Below are 17,792 nucleotides of genomic sequence, written 5' to 3'. Positions count from 1 at the left end.
GTAGATACCTCTGAATTCAAGATATGGCTAATATTTGCCAATATTTTTGGTTTATTTTGCAGGAAGTGAAAGACTGCTAAAAGTTTGTTTTGTCAACTGTTACAGTAAGAGTACGCCAGCATGTAGACCTCAAAGCTAACAGACATGGACTATTAACTTTTAATAAAACAAAAATACTCCAGGGGTTTCAAACACTATTTGGGCTCCATCTGTGGAAAGCACCAACCACAGACAAATGAGAGAGAAAGACAGAAAGACAACAAGACAGCAAGAGAGAAAGACAGCAATATGTGAAATTGCTCATTCGTCCCATCATTAATTTCAGCACGACGACTGGATGACGTACAGAGCTGATGTTTCTCTCAGGTAACTAAGACCAGCTGCTTCTTCTCCATTTAGCCTCAAGCATTCTATGACAAAGAGACACAATAGCTGCCAAATGAGCTTTTAATTCAGTTCAGTTTGGAGGCAGAAGAAATGTCAGGAAAAGGGAAGAGAGAGAAAGAAAGATTTCTCTCTGTACGAGGGGGAATAATTTCATTTACCACATCCAGACACCCTGCAGGGACTGGAAGCTGTTGGGCTGTTTCGCGTTATGTGTGTGTGTGGCGAGTATGTAGGTGGCGAGTTCTATATTGGACTGTTCCGAGCCTCGACTCGAGGAGTTCTCACACTCTGTGCTAATTCTGTCTGTTAAATAACACTGAACACACAATCAACCCAAGAACCAGAGCAACGAGATCATTCTCCAACAGCGAAAACATAAGACTGACCCAGGATTGGCTCCTCTCACACTCAGACATTATACCAGATAAGACAGCTCTGGAATCAGTAATTTAGCTCAAAACATAATTAGTGAGTGGCCTGATGGTGATTTACAGAGTTTTTGATTTATTGGAAGGGTGGAAGATGCCATGATGTTGTAGTTATGTTGTGGGAAGGTTATAGAGGAGACAGGGGCTAGTTTTCACCATGTTGAAACGAAGTGAAAACATTTTGTTAACTGAAATAAAAACTAAAAACTAACATGGTTGAGGAATAGAGTAAAGACATTTTTTTGTGGTTTCTGAACAAACTGAAATAAAATAAAATGACCAGAAATTGATAAGACATAAAACCATTACTTGACTTCATTAAACATGAAAATTGTATTAGTTATACACTAACTTTGGCAGCCCTAAAATAAATTTAAAAAAAAAGCAAACAAACTAAAAGTTACAATTATAGAGTTAAAGGGGACCTATAATGCCCCTTTTACCTCTCTGGTGTCCCCATGTGAATTTTCAGCTCAAAATACCCCACAGATCATTTATTATAGCTTGTCAAATTTATCAACACGCTGTTTTTTTGTGTGTCCCTTTAAATGCAAATGAGCTGCTGCTCCCTGCCTGCTTTACAAAAGAGGGCGGAGCTTTAACAGCTTGTGCTTTGGTTGCTCAACAACAACAAAGCTGGAGAATCTCACGCAGCCAAAATGACAATTGTCAGTAACGGTGTTCAGCCTTACATTGTTCAAACCGGAGTCGGACACTGATGGAGAGACTCAGGAATAGGTTACTTTTAGAATGCAACTGGACATTTCTGAATGGCTAGTGGATACATTTATATAGTTGCTGTGGAGTTGATTCAACTCATCAACTAGCATGTGCCGTCATGTTTATCTTTTGTGCAAATCCAGCATTGAATTGACCCTTGTTTGTGAAGCAGTCCGGCGTAAAATGACAACATGGTAACAACAACTCTTCCTCTTCTCTTCCCAACATGGCCTCACCCCCTTTGTTGCGTATTCTCAGGGGCAGGGTTTATGTAAATTTTAGGGTCAGTGACATCACTAACCTGGGAAGAAGCTTGTTGTAGTCCCTACCAGCCATTTGTTGTAGTCCTTAAACAGCAAAATCTTTAAAAGAAAATATCTCCCTTTGCAGTGAACTTTGAGCATTGTAACTTTGCAGATGTTGTTTATGTTACACACTAACTAAAGTTAAGAAAGTGAAATCATAATCAACCACCCATTTAAGTCTAAGTAAATTGAAAATGCAAATTGAGAATAAAATATTAGGTAAAAATTTGAAAATGATATTAGTCAATGCGCTTGACAGCCCTAAAATACTGAAACTAATCTAAAAACTATATGAAATTAGAAAAATAGAAAAAACTAAAACTAAACTAACAATTATAGAGTAAAAACTATCTAAATTGAAAAAAATATATAAATAAAAACTTAAACTTAAAAAAAATAGTATAACACTTTTGTGAAATATGTGAAAAAAAAGTAAATAAAAAAGGCATAGATAATCACTACTTAAAAAGCAAAACAACTGCATTTGATTCAAAACCCTTGTGACAACCTCCTTGAGGTGAGAAAACAGCCGATCTGACCCAAACCAGTGTCTTAACAAAGCTCCTATAGTTCACAGGAAGTGATTGGACCCCATTTCCTGTCCTGGTACTGAGATAACATTGTATCCAGCTGCAAGAGCACTTCCTGTCTCTCTCTCTCTATATGTGTGTCCCTGAAGCTCCGTCTTAAGTACAAACTAAAAATAATCCACAGATGCTTTGTTCATCAGCTGTCCGTCTTGAAGAGGTGATGTCAGACCAGCAATTAGTTCAGCACAATGGGATAAATATAGCTGGAGGTCGAAGGTAAAACTCTCATGAACAGCAGTGGTCCCGCTGTGGAGGGCTTCCCCTTCAGCCTGAGCATGAAAAATCCATAAGACAAATGAAGGAACAGGGAAAGGACGTTAGAAGGACTTTAGAGAGAGAGAGAGAGAGAGGTAAACGCTCTTCCTCTCTTTCACATGACATCCTAGCCCTGCTGGTATCGTCTTTAAGTGGACGTGAAGGCCTCTTAATGAGCCGTGCCGACCGTTCACCACCATTACCCTAGTTAAAGCATGTCACATAGATGCGTTACAGACATTTTCGGCAAATCAGAGGACTGAATAGAAACACTTATTTCATTCAACTGTGGGCTGATAGGTTGAGTGTATCAAATACAAAGGGGTCAAAAATCTAAGTACACTAGTAAAAAAACAATGCTATTTTGCACTCTTTTTAATTTAAAGGATTAGTTCACTTTCAAATGAACATTTCCTGGTAATTTACTCACCCCCATGTCATCCAAGATGTTCATGTCTTTCTCTTTTCAGTCGAAAAGAAATTAAGGTTTTTGATGAAAACATTCCAGGATTTTTCTCCATATAGTGGACTTCAATGGAGCCCAAACGGTTGAAGGTCAAAATTACAGTTTACAGTGATCCAAGACGAGAAATAATGGTCTTATCTAGAGAAACCATCACTCATTTTCTAAAAAAATATTTAAAATTTTACACATTTTAACCATAAATGCTCATCTTGAACTAGCTCTCTTCTTCTTCTCTATTTGAATTCCAGCAGTGTAGACGCTGCTAAGTGTATTACTGCCCTCCACAGGTCAAAGTTTGAACTAAATTGTCATATACAATATTCTAGTGCAAGTATATAACAATTAGTTCAAACTTTGACCTGTGGAGGGCAGTAATACAATTAGCAGTGTCTACATTGCCGAAATTCTAATAGAGAAGAAGAGAGCTAGTTCAAGAGGAGCTTTTATGGTTAAAACTTAAATAATTTTTTTAGAAAATTAGTGATGGTTTCTCTAGATAAGACCCTTATTTCTCTTCTGGGATCATGTAGAACGTTTATAAGCTGCACTGAAACTGTAATTTTGACCTTCAACCATTTGGAGGCCATTGAAGTCCACTATATGGAGAAAAATCCTGGAATGTTTTCATCAAAAACCTTAATTTCTTTTCGACTGAAGAAAGAAGGACATGGACATCTTGGATGACATGGGGGTGAGTAAATTATCAGGAAAATTTAATTTGAAAGTGAACTAATCCTTTAATACAAATTATATTGTGCTAAGTAAATAAAAAAAAATAAACATGAATTTCAGAATATTTTATTATTAGGTACACCTCCCTTTTCCATTCATAACACCAGCACTTGAGCTCACACATGAAATTGGACCTTATAATTCATGTTATTCAGGATGATTTAAAACTTAAAGGATAGTTTACCTAAAAATGAACTAAAAATGAAAACCATTTACTCACCCACACCATGTCATTCTGTATGACTGTATGACTTGTGATCTTCTGCAGAACATAAATGAAGATATTGTTTCAAACAACATTGGATCCCATTGACTTCCATTGTATGGACAAAATATGTTGCTGTTCCACAGAAGAAAGAAAAACAGGTTTGGAATGACATGATGATGAGCAAATGATTTTTATTTTTTTAGGTGCGAAAAGACATATTTTAAGGGATAAGTTGATTCAAATAAATAAATAAATAAATACATACATAAATCAATCAATCAATCCACTATTTAATTTCATATCTGTTCTATGCTTTTAAATTGTTCCGAATTTTAGAATGTTCTGTTTATTTCGAGGTTTAAATAAAAACTCTCATATTTTCAGACTTTTGGACCTTACTGTATCTCTCAGAGCTGATCTCCAGAAAACATTGAGATGTGCGAGTATGTGAAAGGTTTGTTTTTGGCTCATGCGTCTTGTCTGTCTATATTAAGCATCGTTTTCTTCCGCCCGAGGATCATTTATCCTCTGTCACAGCCATATAACCGCATTTATGTGGAGATCTAGTCTGTCATTTTTCATGGTACCAGGCACAATAATCACTCACACTAATGTTTCTGTATGTACATACAGTCACGCGCAAAATAGGCTGTGCCGCGCTGAATCGATCCTAGTCAGAAATGTGGTTGTACTATTCAGGCGTGTCCTCAAATAGCTAGATGGGAAATAAGTGACAAGACAAATGAAGAAATTGCATATTGCTGTTTTTAAATGAAATCAGAAGAACACATGCCTTTGGTTTGTGCCCGCCCTTCATATAATGATTATTTTAGTGTATATTTTACATATTCTGACATTAATTACTGACTGCATGTAAAAAGGGTGACTACGAAGGTGAAAAGGAAACTTTAAGACGGATTCATATTTCTATTCCAGACACACAGAAAATTCTCTGAGGATATGACATTGAAAAGAAAGAAGGACGCAAGAAGGGAGGGAGAAGGAGACAGAGAGAGGCAGAAAGAGAAAGACGTGCTGATTGACGGACTCACTGGGTGGTATGGTATTGCTTTGACTTCCTGCATTGAGTTCTGACTGCATTTAAATACAGCCTAAAGCTAAAGAAACACAAGGAAGCGTGTGTCTGTCTGTGTCTTTATCTAATATTCTTTTGTTTTCTGCACATTGTGATGTGGCAAAAGACACAAGCTATTATTTATCTGAAACAATGCAACAGATGGTTTACTAAAGCACTTGATGTGTCAGTCTGCTTCAGTACTACTTTAATTTCCCATCTGATTCCAGTGTTGGAGGTCAGAGATAATGTGCATCGCGCTGAACCTGGGGATTTGTGCAGTCTGTGTTTATCATTAACATGGTGTGAGTCACTGCAATTAATCCAGCCTGCACTGCCTCTACATAAGCAGCTAATTTTAAACGACAACAAAAGTGAAAATCCTTCGCTTAGATCGTTATTGCAAAGCAAATGTCATTTCAGCCAGAATCGACGTGTTTTCTGCCAGTTGCCATAGAAACATCCTCTGCCAGACTGGAGCTTGGTCACTCGGAAAAGTCAGAATGAAATGACTGAAGGTGAATAATTAAAGTGGATGTGTGTGTTGACAGTCCAAATGAGCAAAAGGGGTCTATGAAAAAAATGGAGCTTAAAAAATAAAAAAATGATTATTTTAGCTTTTACAGAAATAATCTTAAAAGCATTTTCAGCAATTACAGTCGTGATGAAACAGATCTTCCGCATTGTGATGCACATCCAAGTGAAATGTTGGGTTATGATATTTTGATTAAAATAAAATTGCAAGGTCATTTTTTTTTAAACATGAATGCAAAGATGAATCATTCACAGTAATACCAATATCAATAACAAGGATTTAGGTGAATTTTTATTTCATGCCAAGTTTAAAGTACATCTTAACAAGCATTTTTCCTTTGTAGATAAAAATTTGTTATATGAATTTCTTTAGATTTCAATTTAATTTAATTCTACTTCCTTACTTTCAATCCAGTGAATTCCGCATCCTGTTTCCAACCTCAGTCCAAATTCAGGACATTCTTAAATTTTTTCTGATTGGTGCACACATATTGTGCACTGACTGTAAATAGATATCAATACTGAAAAATACTTCAGTGTAATTAAAAATACATTTTATTCAATGTTTGTGTGTGTATATGGCTCCATTAGCTTATCGGTATGTAAACTACCTATGCATAGCTTTTTCAAATTGGTTACTTATGACCCAGCTAACATTGTATAGTGGGCCCAGTGTACGCACGATATGGGCCCTACATGGGCCCTGCATGGGTTTTCCCATGGGCTTCTTGGGCTACATGGAAGCCACGGTCAAACACATCGTGCATATACACTGGCCCCACCATGTAATGTTGGCTGGGGAGGTTTCCCAATGTGTAGGATGTTACCTTAATGTCATAATGAAATCAAAATTGACACTATTTACTTTGTTAAACTCAAAGACTATAGATATAGAATGACGGTTCACTCCTGTTAGTTATGAATGGCAGAAACTGCATTGTGCAATATGTCCCGCCTTCTAAATAAAAGAGCCAATCGCTGATGATAAAGTCATTGCATCACTGCAGCTGTCGTTAGAAGATTCGTGCTTAGGACTGCACATGCACATTGGCTCGTCTAGCCTGAAAAATTTTCTGCTATTTGAGCATAAGAAACAACATTTATGGGACAGTTCAAGTCAGATTTTGTTGCTGATTTGAAATATTTTTTTAGTTTTTGAGATTTCAGGATTCCCCCATTCAAATAGATAGGACTTGGTCTTGGCTGCCCGGAGGCGTTGCAAATATGGCCTCAGAGTGAACAGACTTTCCTTGAAAGGGACTTTACACTGGTGCACATTACTAATCGTGAACAATTAACCCATGCAAGTTAATAAAAAAAATAAAAAAATTGTTTGTCATGGTAATCTTTAATCTTTTGCTCTGGAATGGCATTCCCTCTCTGATGATGTCAGTTTGATGGCTTGGGTAGAATATAGGGCTGCACGATTATGACAAAAATCCTAATTGTCGATTGTTCCCTTAAAATTGTAATTGCAATTATTAATTACGATTACGTTGATTACATTGAATGATGTTCTGAATAGCTTTGTACCATTGTTTGAAGCAACTGCATGCCATATTTTTTTTGTAAAAATAAAAAACAAGCTGAAAACACTTTTCCTGAATTTTTGTTATGCTTTTCTATAACATTAAGCCTCAAATGCCAAATATATACATTGGTTTGGTTTCTTCTTTAAATAAAAAAAAAAGTAAACATATGCTTGAAATAATAATAGGGGCTTTCACACCATGTTGTTCCAGGAACTAGGTTCCCCGAGAACTAATGTTCCCCAGGGCCATTTTCCTGGTTGCATTCGCACCGCCAGTAGGAACTCTGAAGTGATGTAAGCCATGCTTGTTGTTGTTACTTTTATTTTGACCGCACTGAGAACAGCTCAGCCAGAGCCTGAGCACACAGTGCTTGCATTCTCTGTCTTCAGTATTTTATGATCTGTTTAACAGTCCTGTCTAATACGTTATTAGATAGAACTGTTATGCAAAGAAAGTAGACAGTGTATGAAAAAGTATTAGCTCTGGATTTCGCACTGGATTTTCTTCTTAGCATAAGGTTGAGAGGTCAATATATCACTGTTTTCTATGTTTGTAGAGTTAGTTTGTGGAGTAAATATATAGGGTGTGTACACGGCTTTTTAAAAATTGCGGGTGCTGGTGTTTCGCTTTCGTTCGACCAATCAGCATTACCTGCTTACATCACTGGTAGTAGTCGTGATTCGCTTCTCACAATGCAACATGCTCTAAATACACCTCTTAAGCACTTAGGATAATGTAAGTGGATATTTTTTTATGTAATCGCGCCTTTGAACGATTACAAAATCGTGGCATCCGTAATCGTAATCGCGATTAGAAATAAGATTAATTGTGGAGAGGAGGTATGCTAAAATAAAACCCCTCATTAAATATTCAGTTTCATATGGAAATACGTCACAACACTGAAGCTGGTTGCAACTTCCAGTTCATGCAGACTTTAATAGGCAGCAGGAAGCTCACAATATTTTGGAAGAGAGATATTTTGTGTGTTTATGAAACACCTAATTCACTCAAAGAGGGATTTAGACAAAAACCACAAAAAGCTGCAGTTAAAATTATCCCTGTAAATATTTATGAGCTTCAAACTCAAAAAACTGAAAATGGCTACAAATCAAAAAATGCCGCTAACCCATAAACACAATGCTTTTAAAACAAATAGACCTCTGACTCCCATAATAATCTATAAACCTCCAAACATGTCCATGCTCCTGTCATTTCCAAACAGAAAACATAAGAGCTCTCCTTTAGTGCTGAACAAGGTTCAGCTGTTAAATTATCCACTTGTGAGATGGTGGCATGTTTGTAGAACTACGAACTCTCTCGTACTCTTTCTATCATACAATGACCTCTGAGCTCGCAGTGGTGGGAAGTAAAATGTTTACAGCATGTGGAGAGCATCATCGAACAGCTGACAAACAGCACTACGCACACACACACCGCTTTTCAGACAGTTCATCGGCTCTAGGCAGCGATAAACATGGTTGAGAGTCTCTCAGTTGAGTGTTTAAATAATGATGAGGATGAGGGAAAGAAAGCCAGGACTGGGTGTTGCAATATCCTGGCATGTCCTTTAGCATTAACATTAACTTTTTACCTCTTTTCTGTGGGTCACAAGTTTACAGACAATAGACAGGCATTTAAATCACTGGATCACGTGATATACACTTGATCATGGCCAAACCACCAAAGAATAGCTCTTAAAGACAGATCATTGCAGCAGCCGGTTCATATGAGAACAGCTACAGCTGCTAGTTACTAACCTGGTGAAAAGGGACTTTCCATGCTGGTCCAGGCTGGCCTATACTGGTTTGGTGCTGGTAAATTAGCAAAACTTGGCTGGTAAAGCTTAGGTTAGCATGGTCTTTCAGGTAACCCTGTCTGATCAAAGTATTTTGCTGGTTAAGCCTATTAAACAGCAAACCAGCATCCAAACCACAACATATGCTCATTTCATACATTTTGTCACTCACCCAAAGTGCACGATCCTCAACAAGGGATGTTTCCCCTGGAGTTTCTTGATCTAGGGAGCAATGGTAATAGGTTAATGTCCATTAATCACTCCTTGAATCACTTCTAATCACTATTAGCCCTATTAACCTGTAACCTAACCACTAAGTTAAAACCAAATCAGCTGTTTTGTTTTTCACCTCAACAATGATCTGTCCGATCCAATGTAAAGGGCCAAAACACAGTCCAAAATTACTTCTCAACAAGTGCCAACTGTGAGCAAAAATTGGCTTTGGTGAGTAAATAATAAGCCAGTTGGCCAGTACTTTATTAGAAAAAGCAACATTATGTTGAACTGTAAGAATGATAGTCAGACCCTTGATGATGTAAGTAATACGAGCAATTCAAATGAAAAATAAACTATATAATACAGAAAACACCTGCGAGTTGTGTATATTCTTACAGCTTTAACCTCAAAGTTTTACTATCAGAAGTCTATCTAAGCTGCCTAAATTTATCTAAGATGTTTTTTGGGGTTTTTTTGCTGGCACATACGCATGATTGAATATTTCTCAAATTAAGTAAATAAAACAGCTATATTAGAAACAAAATCAGAGTGATGACACATCACATACACAAAGAAAAAAACATAAAATAATTGCATTGTCAGAAGAACAAAAATATATTTCCTAATAAAAATAACAAAATACATTTTTGTGGCTGGTAATAAATATCGACAGTTAATTCTCTCTCAACACCTGTGCCATTGGCAAAAAGGTAAGTTGAACCTTGACTGTTAAACAGCAGAGCAAGAAAACATGTCTCCCTCAATGACAAATTTCCATGACAAAACACTTCCTTATTCCATTATTTAAAGAAATATTCTACCCCAAAATGTCTGAACTTTTGTTTACTCACCCTCATGTCTTTGCAAATCATATGGCTTTCTTTCTTCCAGAAAATACAAAAACAAACTTTAAAGACTCTTTTTCATGCTCTTATTTTCCATGCACTTCAAATGAATGGCATATCGTAAAAATGCATTTGACAGTTTTGTGTGAGGAACAGATTGAAATTTAAGTTAGTTTTAAAGCAAAATTTTGACATCATTATACCCTAGTTCTTCTTGTTGTGTTTATGAAAGAAGTAGTCTACCTATTTGTGAAAGAATCATTCTTTTGAGTCAAATCATTCATGCAAAGATTTATCCCTAAATGAAAAAGAAGTCTAACGATAGACAAATCAAAACCTTGTATAGAGGATGGTAAGCCCCAAAACAGACATCACAAAATGATTTCACATCGCTATTCATGACTGAGTATTCAGGGGTTAGTGGCCTTCTGCTGACTTCTTGTGTTAGCGCTGATGCTAGCATGGATGCTAATCAAGCTGACAGGCTTCATAACTAGTCTGTGTAGTGGTCAAAGAAATACGCATCCTTTGAGTGTGTGTGATAGAGAGATGTGGACATCCAGTAAGACAGTGTGTCAAAGTTAGTTTGAATATTAGCATTCAACGTGTGACAATATGTTTGTGTCTGTGTGCCACAAGAGAAGCTCAGTCTAAAAGCCTTTTTCCCTAAGGCAGGACTCTAACAACATAGATAATAATAGAATTATTCACAAAGATGTAATTTAAAATGCTTTATCACCTTGCAGCCAAACAGACTTGTTTCCCTGCAAGCTTAAAGACACATTTTAGTTTTAAGCATTCTAGTGTTGTACTACCAAATGTGTCAAATCAAGTCCTGAATATTTGATAGACGGAAATAAGAAACAGCCCTCGAGATATACTAGATTAAATCTGCTCCATTCTTCATGCAGTGGCACATTTCCATGCGTTTTTAAAACTCAAGTGCCTCTCTAGGGCAAAATCTGCTATTTGTGAGAATATTTGATGTTCTCTGAAGTTGATTGAGAGGCGATAACCTGTCAGTCTTGGCCCTTGGACCTCTGTCTCTTGTGTCCTGCTTATTCCAACATGAGAGGAAACTGTGAAGTCCAATGGTTAATGTGGGCAACCCTTTGGTCTCTTTTCTTTTCAGTTCCAGTTCCAGTTCCAGTATAGCAACACTGTTCAAAAGTTTGGGGTCAGAAAATTTTTTTTAAATGTTTTTGAAAGAAGTCTCTTATGCTCACCAAGGCTGCATTTATTATTTATTTAACTGCAATACTGTGAATTATTGAAATTTAAAATAACGGGTTTCTATATCAATATATTTTAAAATGTAATTTATTCCTGTGATGTCAAAGCTGAATTTTCAGCATCATTACTCCAGTCTTCAGTGTCACATGATCCTTCAGAAATCATTCTAATGCTGATTTGCTGCTCAAGAAACGTAGAATATGCAGAGGACGTTCTTAATAAAACTTAAATTCACCCCCTGCACATTTTTTTTGGTAAAGTGTGTTAGAGGTTTTCATGGGCCAATGAGAATACAGATTTAAATTCAAAGGGACTAGATAGTTTATGCATGGCCTGACGTTTTATTTTTATTCAAAATGAGTCGATGTGAACTGTTGAAAAAAAAAACAGCATATGCTGGGGTAAGGTAAGTTTTGAAGCTGGTATGCTGGTTTGAGCTGGTTTATGCTGGTCCTGGACCAGCTTAGGACCAGCATAGGACCAGCACTTGACCAGCATAAACCAGCTTAAAAGCCTACTTTAAAGGGATAGTTCACCCAAAAATGAAAATTTGATGTTTATCTGCTTACCCCTAGGGCATCCAAGATGTAGGTGACTTTGTTTCTTCAGTAGAACACAAATGATGATTTTTTAACTCAAACCGTTGCCGTCTGTCAGTCATATAATGCATGTCAGTGGGAACTTTGTCTATAAGAGTAAAAAAACATGCACAGACAAATCCAAATGAAACCCTACGGCTCGTGACAACACATTGATGTCCAAAGACATGAAACGATCGGTTTGTGCGAGAAACCGAACAGTCTTTATATCATTTTTTACCTCTAAAACACACATCCGGTTGATGAGGTCAGAAAACGCATTCTGATGACAGAAGTGATCTCTCGCGCTTTGCTTCAATGAGCGCGAGACATCACTGCCGTTGTCAGAGCGTGATCAGACCTTACCAACCGGATGTGCAGGGCAGTTGGACATAGTGGTGTTTTAGAGGTAAAAAAAAGGATAAAAATACTGTTTGGTTTCTCGCACAAACCGATCGTTTCGTGCCTTAGGACATCAATGTGTCGTCAAGAGCCGCAGGGTTTAATTTGGATTTGTCTATGCATGTTTTTTTTTACTCTTATAGACAAAGTTCCCACTGACATGCATTATATGACTGACAGACGGCAACGGTTGGAGTTAAAAAAATCATCATTTGTGTTCTACTGAAGAAACAAAGTCACCTACATCTTGGATGCCCTGGGGGCAAGCAGATAAACATCAAATTTTCATTTTTGGGTGAACTATCCCTTTAACCAGCATATTCTGTTTTTTTCAACAGGAGTTTAACACTTGTTTCATTCATACTCGGAAGTAACTAGAAGTGTGCTAATAACTTATGACATTCCAGAAAAATCCCGTACATAGACAAAGGCATCCATCTATCGCTGGAGCTGAATAAAAAAACAGATACACAGGACTGACATTGAAGAACTTTGTTTTGGTTGTGCTTCGGCACGCGTGACTGTGCAGATGAATATCACCCTTCACAATAGATAGATAATGCTTTACAAAATCTAAACCTTTTTAGGTTTTACAATGAACTCTTTTAAAGAGAAACAAATGACAGTTTTTCTGTTCAATAAATAACCTACTCACCTGAGTAACAAATACACAATTTTCGCGTCGCTTTTACAACATTTAAAATCTTTCATTTCTTTCCATATCTGAAAAGCCAAGTCGATGTTGTCAGCAGACTCTCCTCGGTTAGGCGTTTTTTTTTAAATGGCGGGTATTTCCCCAAATGTTAGAGATTTCGCGTTAATGCCGTTTCTCGCTGGCTGTGACAACCAACTTACCTATGCTATGCCACTCAGACACCATACATGCATCAAAGTATCCGGAACAACTTTTCTGTAAATGGATCTGACGAGACATGCAGGAGTGAGTGACGTTATACGCGATTCCCGCGAAAACCATCCCGTCAGGTATAAACACTTATATTATAATAGACTTAACATAGTGAATCAGTAAGACAAAAACACGTTTAGGAAGAAGAACGTTGATGTATTTTCTCATTATTTAAATTGTAGGCTATTCATTTTGAACCAAAAAAAGTTAGTTTAGGCTAGCCTATCTTTAAATTTAATTTTAAAAAATGAATAAAAGTATTATTATTGTTATTTTTTAATTGAATGACCCCAAAGTTTTGAACAATATAGTGCAGATTTAATGTTTGAATGGTACACCCAGGTTCTGGTAGCCAACATCTGCACCACATTTATCCATATAAAGACAACCTACAACCAGAGAAATTATACCGCAAAACATTCTTAATGAGTCTTTTTTTTTCTTGTTTACCTAGCACAAATATCTAAAAATAAATAAATAAATAAATAAATAAATAAGAAAAGCAGCAAATCAGCATATTAGAATGATTTCTGAAGGATCATGTGACACTGAAGAGTAATGATGCTGAAAATTCATCTTTGCAATCACAGGGATAAACAGCATTTTAAAAATATATTCAAATAGAAAACAGTTATTTTAATTTGTAATAATATTTCGCAAGATTACTGATTTACCATATTTTTGAATAAATAAATGCAGCCTTGGTGAGACTTCTTTCAAAAACATAAAAACTGTAATGTTTCCAAACTTTTAATAGGTAGCTACTGTATATCTCTGAGAAGTACATAAAAAGTAGGTTGGAAGTATAGATTCTTATTTTTAGTTGAAAAGAAGTATACTAATAGCACACTTATATAAACTTCTTTTTTGTAAGGGCTGCTATGAAGTCCACACCAGTACAGGTTAAACGGCACATTGTGGCTGTAAAGTAGTGCTTGTAAATACCCATGTTAATCTTAAAATGATAAATGGGACACCCTACAATGCCATGGACTTCTTGGCTGTGCTTGAGCGGAAATTACAAGACAAGTGTGAGATTAGGGATGGGCCCATCATGCTGAACGTCGTACATAACCCAGACAGGTACAATCAGACTGTCCTGGTATAAAAACCTGTCTGTTGAATGCACTGCATGTGCTCTTTAAATAAGGAAACACTGATTTACTAAAAAGAGAAAGATTTTCTAAACAGAACGGTGTGACAGCAGCCGGTAGTGTGTGAGTGTGTGAGTTATGGCTTTTGTCTTGTGTCTCTGCCCGAGGTCACGATCAAAGCCGCTTTCATTTCCCCTCTCAGGCAGAGAGCAGCAGTCCCATTGCTAACATGATGTAATTCCAGTTAAGACTGACATACTTGAATGTGACCTTTGAGTTAAAGCACAAGGGCTGACCTTTTGATCCATATGCAAAGAACAGTGAGGCCTCCAACATATTTCAGAGTTTAAAGAGGTAATACATCACTTTAGAGAATCTCCTTATGACAGCCGCACATATATGAGCACATACCACAAAAACACATAGGGTTGACAAAGTCTGTCTAAAGCAGAACCTGTTCTAAGACAACAGAAAATGTGAGAAGGAAAGAGAAAGAAAGGTTTAAGCATATGATTTATCTCCGGAGATTGTAACAGGTGCTTTAACAGGTGTTAACTTCACAGTGGGAAAGTGCCAGATGATTTCTGACTGATGTGTCCGTATGTAGGCAGGATGGTCACTTAAGCTCAGGGATTCCCATTTTTCTGAGGCAGATGTTCAGATTATTTTAGTTCTTTGAATGTGCCTGGATGGTTGATGCATAATATTGTGTTCTGAGTTTCCAGCAACAAGGAATCTGGCTGCCCACACTGAATGTGAAACTACTACTGAATGTTTATGTGGAGCGCAATGCTACAGAAATATCACTCTTTGTGGTTGTGTTTGGCTAGGACAAAAATTCTGATTTACAAAGGTTGTCATGTTATCGCAACACTTGACATGTAATATGTTCCTAAATGTTTTATTGATTCAATGTTTTAATCAAGATTTTAGGTTTAACTATTCATATAAACATAACATCTTGCTTAATGTAAAAAAGTTAAGGTTAAAAAATTTTTTTTTTAAGTTTAAAAAAGTTAAGGTTTATATGAATAATATAGAATTCATATAAATGAAATTTGGGGTTGGTTATATATATTTTTTATGTTTTTGAAAGAAGTCTCTTATGCTCATCAAATCTACATTCATTTGATCAAAAAAAATATGTTAATATATTTCAAAATGTAATTTATTCATGTGTTGGCAAAACTGAATTTTCAGCATCATTACTCCAGTTTTCAGTGTCACATGATCCTTCAGAAATCGTTCTAATATGATGATTTGGTGTTCAAGAAACATTATAAATACTTGCTAAATAAAAGTATTAATATAATAATAATAAAAATCTTACTGATCCCCTTTTGGATGGTACACTGTAAACCCGAATACGTTGGCAAAATCAGTTATTATTATTATGATAGTAAGCAAGAGAAGTGGGAGAAAGAAGGGGATGAGATCTGAAAAGGTCCGCAAGCCAAGACTCGAACTCATGTCACCTGAAGCGCAACAACGCTATATGTTGGCGCACTGTCCACAAGGTTATTGGAGCTGACAAAATTATCATGTAATCTCAATTTAAATATTTTTAGTAGTGGCAATTTAACTAGCTTTATAAAATTGTTAGTTCCTGTGCTTGATTCTGATTGGTCAATAGCTGTGTTTTATTCACGATAAAACACGGCTATGACCGCTTCACCCAACAGTTCTGTGTATCACTATACACAACACCCTTAGCAACCACTCTTGGCAACATAAACTGTTTGTTCTCAAGTGATATTGTTCATTGAAGCGTACTGTACCATGTAGAAGAGTATTGTGAGAAAGAGGTTGAGTGAGCGAGTTTATTACCTACATTCAGATGAAGCATTTTCCTTCAGGTCAATCCAATGTTCATAATAAAAAATCTGTTTAAATGTATTATCTTGTCCTTTTAACAGTTAAGCGGTTTTCCCATGACTGACAGCGCTAGTCAAAGCATTTGTCAGTTGCATCTTTTTCCGTGTTGACAACAATTCAGTCTTTTCAATGTAAAAGTCTTCGCTACTGACTGACACACTCATAAAGACAGTCTTTGACACCATATAATGGCGTAATAATGTTTTTTTCTGGCGGAAGGAGGGCTTTTAGTAAGAGTCGTGCCTAACAACGCCCTTCAGCCGTTACTTATTCACGAAACAGCACAGTCTTGAGTACCTTATTGCTTACATAACTAGCTAATTCAGCCAATGCTAATGCTAAATATACCTGTTCTCAAACCAAGCTCATGATTCACTTGTCACCATTATGGTAGTATGAAGCAGAACAGGACTGAGTGTTGTGGGAGCTGAACGAGGCCGCTGGAGTGATTGCGCAACACACGCCGCGAGCAACGGAACTTTTATTATGCCACAGTCGCCGGCGCTGCTTGTTCCCTTGTCTATTAAAACGTAAAATATTAAAGCGTTTTTGGTGTTTCCATGGTTTCTACAAAATAAAACCGGAAACCAAGGGTAACATGGGTATGACGCAATTGACAGGTAACTCCTCACACGTCCCAGAGCCTTGGTTAAGATTGCAATTTTCTCACGATTTACAAATAGTTGGAAACATTTGGGATATTGTAAGTACTCAAGTGAACAAACTATTTAACACTGGCCTAGTGGTTTTTGGATATTTTACTGCAAAATTCTTACATATTGCACCTTTAAGTTTGATTAAATTAAAAGAAACAAGTTCATAGAACTCAAAACAGTGAAACAATTCAGATTACTTAAAATTAGTCAGTTTTGTGAACTCAAAAGAAAAAGAAAGTTCTAAATACTCATAAAAGTTCATTTGATCGAACTAATTTGTTTAATTTGAGTTTATAATGGAATATGGTGGGGGATTTTTCATCATTTTTTAACACCTTTTAACCTTCACTAGTTCATTTAAATGGTCCTGCTGTGTGAAAAAAAATAGTCTTTCAATTAATACAGCCCTAAAAGCTGCATGCATAATAATTCTAAAAGCTTTAGAAAATGCTGTTAAAAATAGTTTTGAATGGAACAAAGCATGTCACACCGCAGGACACGTCAGCTTCCCACCTGCGTACAGTTATAATTGCAGGTTACCTTGTAAGAGACAGATTTAGACAAATATTCAAAACTTTCACTGACTGAAACAGTGAAGAAGATTTCTGTGAACACACATAACAAAAGACCCAAAGTTTGTGTTTTGTCAGAGTATGAAGAAAATCTGTGTCACGATTTGGCCAGCTGGCAGGTTTCTCCTCCAGACTGTGAGTGACACACAAAGCTGTCATGTGTAACTGGTGACACAGTTCTCCATGCGTGAGCAGTGACGGGTCGTCTGTGTAAAGCATAGCAGTCTGCGCTCAGCACAAACAGACCTATTATCAGTGTGCTTTTAGCATAGCAAAAGAAAAAATCCATCACCATTTACTGATCATACATTTACCCCGGGGTGGAATATTCTCTCTGTTCTGATCCTGGACTCACTTTCCATCACCAGTTTTGTACAGCAAAACTGA

The 17,792-nt window shown here is 36.7% G+C and overlaps 1 long non-coding RNA gene across 1 annotated transcript; it reads right to left on the bottom strand.

Moving 5' to 3' along the window:
- Positions 1-8,982: 8,982 nt before the first annotated feature.
- Positions 8,983-13,256, bottom strand: LOC125250689. The gene is made up of 3 exons (XR_007180839.1): positions 12,957-13,256; positions 9,200-9,249; positions 8,983-9,107 (listed from the first exon to the last, which is right to left on the bottom strand). It is a non-coding gene; the product is annotated as an uncharacterized LOC125250689 (long non-coding RNA).
- Positions 13,257-17,792: the final 4,536 nt, after the last annotated feature.

The sequence above is a fragment of the Megalobrama amblycephala genome, linkage group LG17 (assembly GCF_018812025.1).
Source record: "Megalobrama amblycephala isolate DHTTF-2021 linkage group LG17, ASM1881202v1, whole genome shotgun sequence".
Taxonomy (NCBI): Eukaryota; Metazoa; Chordata; class Actinopteri; order Cypriniformes; family Xenocyprididae; genus Megalobrama; species Megalobrama amblycephala.
This window is presented reverse-complemented; position numbering and strand designations above follow the sequence as displayed.